Source organism: Antechinus flavipes, chromosome 2 (genome assembly GCF_016432865.1).
Source record: "Antechinus flavipes isolate AdamAnt ecotype Samford, QLD, Australia chromosome 2, AdamAnt_v2, whole genome shotgun sequence".
Lineage (NCBI taxonomy): Eukaryota > Metazoa > Chordata > Mammalia > Dasyuromorphia > Dasyuridae > Antechinus > Antechinus flavipes.
The window spans coordinates 373,203,884-373,207,374 of record NC_067399.1 but is presented as its reverse complement, the minus strand read 5'-3'; the positions used below and the strand labels follow the sequence as shown (position 1 = coordinate 373,207,374).

General features: G+C 39.1%; 1 non-coding gene across 1 annotated transcript; it reads right to left on the bottom strand.

Annotated features, from left to right (window-relative positions):
- Positions 1-370: 370 nt before the first annotated feature.
- On the bottom strand, positions 371-444 carry TRNAI-AAU (transfer RNA isoleucine (anticodon AAU)). Its single transcript has one exon. It is a non-coding gene; the product is annotated as a tRNA-Ile (tRNA).
- Between the last annotated feature and the right edge of the window lie 3,047 nt (positions 445-3,491).

The window sequence follows — 3,491 nt, the reverse complement described above, 5'->3', positions numbered from 1 at the left end:
GGTAAATTGTGTGCTTGGGTTGGGACCGAGGCGGGCGTGGGCTTCTTACTGGGGAGCCCTAAACTGATTTGGAGAATGAGGAACACTTGGGCAATTCAGGGCAATAAATACTAACCCTTGGGTACTCGGTAATGGAATCCGAAAGTAGGTAGGGCCGGAGATAATTTAGCAGACCGTAGGGTTTAAAGGTTTTTTTCCCTCCGAGGTGTATGCATTCCTTCCTCTCCGACGACTTCGGAGAAAACAGCGACATCTAAACTAGGTAGATCATGTTTTTAAATTCAAGTACTCCGTATACCTTGAATGATTTTTGTTCATTTCACTTTTTGTATTGGTTTGGGAAAATTTTTTTTAAAAATTCACTTTCCCGTGGCCCGTACGGGGATCGAACCCGCGACCTTGGCGTTATTAGCACCACGCTCTAACCAACTGAGCTAACCGGCCACTGCTCGTGATCGCGTCTCTTTGGTGTCTAGTAGAAGATTCAGAAGCTTCTGTTTGTTCGGGTGTTGGTTTTTTGTTGTTTTTTCTTTCTTTTTTCTTTAATTTTCGAAGCTGCTGCTGTTGCTACTGTTATTGTTGTTTAAGTAATCTTGGTGTCATCCAATTATCATTTGGAAAAGAAGCAATTGCTCTGACTCGGATAATGGGAAAGGAAGCCGGAGGTTCGCGTTGCACGGGGCTGTGGAGCGGAGCGAGCCCGGGAGCCTGCGGAAGAGCGGGGAATAAGGAAGGCGCTTCACAAATGCAACAACGCCACGGGAGGCCTTGCACATCTTCCGAGGGTATTATCGGTTCTCATATTTTTGCATTATACTGTAACTAAAAAAAGCTGCCTCCCGCCACCCCTCTTCTAAGGAGATAGAAGCACAATATATTTAAAAATGTATAAACCTTCTATAGATGAAGGCTGACATTTTGGAAGATGCCACATATTTACCAGTCAATAAGCATATATTAAGTGCTTACTATATGCCAGGTTCTCAAGCAGCTCACAGTTAAATGGAGCGGACAGCGTGCAAGCGATATAAAATAAAAAGGAAATGCAGGATAAATGGGAGTGTGTGTGTTTTGTTTTTCTTTGTTTCCTCCGCACTTAGCACAGTCCCGGCACATAGTAGGTGTTTCTTGTTCAGTTTTTTTTTTCACTCATGTCCGACTCTTCGTGACCCCATTTGAAGGTCATTTATTGACAAAGATAAGTAGAACGGGTTACTGCTTCCTTCTCCAGATTATTTTACAGAAACAAGTTCAAATGACTTGCCGAGGATCACACAGCTAGTGTCTGAGACTACATTTGAGCCCAACATCAGTCTTCCCGGCTTTTTGGGACCTGGGACCTAGCTACCCAGGGCATCTAAATATATTAAGTAGCTGCAGGCTCTACTTCAAACCCCTCCGCAGTTCCTTCGAGGTAGTCACTAGGACTATGATTTAAACACACACACACACATGCGCGTATATACACACAAAAAACAAATACGAAAAATAGCCGAACCTTTTAATTGATCTTCGTGCTAAGTCTGCTCCGTCCATCCTCCACGGACCTCTTCCCACCGCACAGGTTGGACCAGCAGACTCACCTGTTCACTGAGCCTGGCTACCTGAGACCACTAGGTACAAACCCAGCTTTGACATTTTAAGGTGCTTTCCAAACTGAACACAGCCCACTACCTGTTTTTGTACAACTTGGGAGCTAAGAAAGTTTTATTTCTTTATTTGCATTTTTTAGCTGTGGCCGGATTTGTTCCTTGGGCTGCAGTTTGATCCACTTTAAGAACACTAAAATCCAAGGAGTTACATGTCTTATCTATCATGTTCCCTTCGTTCCTCCTAGAAAGAGAAATTATTTTGTCTGTTATTTTTTCTCTTAATTCATTAGTGAAGCTTGTTAACTTGAATATTTTCTCCAGGGAGTGGAGAAAAGGAGTTCACTAATACTTTCACCTGGGAATAATGGAAGTTAATCAGGGTTCCTCTGAATTTAGGGTTAGATTGGTGGCAATAGGACAGAAAAATGAGAGAATAAACCCATCGGGATCTAGTGCAAGAAAGCTGTTTAAAGCATCCCAACAGTCTGTCTACAGATACATTTAGATCCAAGAATTACCCTTCTCTTGCTGAGTTTCTCTTTTACTGGATTCAACCCATCCTCCCACCCCACTTTGGAGATCTTTGAGGAAATATCTACTGGAAATTATATAATTCCATCCAACTGCTCTGGAAGAAGACAAAAGCTGTAAAGAGAAAGAAGTTGTAGAGTGGTTTTATGAGATGCAAGAGCTTCAACGGGAAGGTCTGCTGTGAATGTAAAGCATACTGTCCATTCTAAGGCAAATACTGTAAATAAGCAGCTACAAAGTTTTCTTGAACTGATTTGTAATGGGGGGAAAGAAGGGAAGGAGGTAGAGAGAGAGAGAGGAGAGAGGAGAGAGGAGAGAGATTTGCTAAACAAACAAGAGTTTTTACAACTACCTAAGGAGACCTTTTGGATGAAAGAGATTTACTGAATGTAAGAGTAAAACAAAATTTTAAATAGACTAGAAGCATTGAAGATCCTAGAAGGGGTTCTTTATAATGAACATTTCTAGCACTATGACAAATAATAATGATTATACTAGACCTTTTTGCTTTGCCTCTTATCTTATTGGAAAGTGTTCTAGCCTTTAGATCAATGCTAGATAAATATTGCTTAACATATTAAGAAAAGACTCAGTTATTCCTATGCTTTTAATATTTTTTAACAGAAATGGCATTGTATTTTGTTAAAAAGCCTTTTCTGTATCAACTGATTAATCATGCAATCTTTATTATTTTTCAGCTGATAAGGATCTCCTGTGTTTATAGTAGTCATAATATGGAAAAAACTCTGCATTGTTAATATAAACCCAAACTAATCTTAGTATATAATTTAAAAAAATATGTATCTGGATCCTCTTTGATAATATTTTAATCAACATTTTTGCATCAATATTCATTTAAGAATATCCATAGTTAAACTGAGTGGATGCCTATTAGTTGGAAAATGGCTGAATAAGTTATGGTATATGTATGTTATGGAATATTATTGGTCTGTAAGAAATAACCAGCAGGATGATTTTAAAGAGGCCTGGAGAGATTTACATGAATTGATGCTAAGTGAAGTGAATAGAACCAGGAGATCACTGTACATAGTAACAGCAAGACCATATGATGATCAGTTCTTATGGACTTGGCTCTCTTCAGCAATGAGATGATTCAAACCAATTCCACTTGTTCAGTGATAAAGAGAGCCATCTACACCCAGAGAGAGAACTGTGGGAACTGAGTGTGGAACACAACATAGCATTCTCAGTCTTTTTTGTTGCTTGCATTTTGTTTTTTCTCATTCTTTTCCTTTTTGATCTGAATTTTCTTGTGAAGCAAGATAATTGCATAAATATATGTATAGGCATTGAATTTAACATATATTTTAACATGTTTAACATATATTGGATTACTTGTCATCTAGG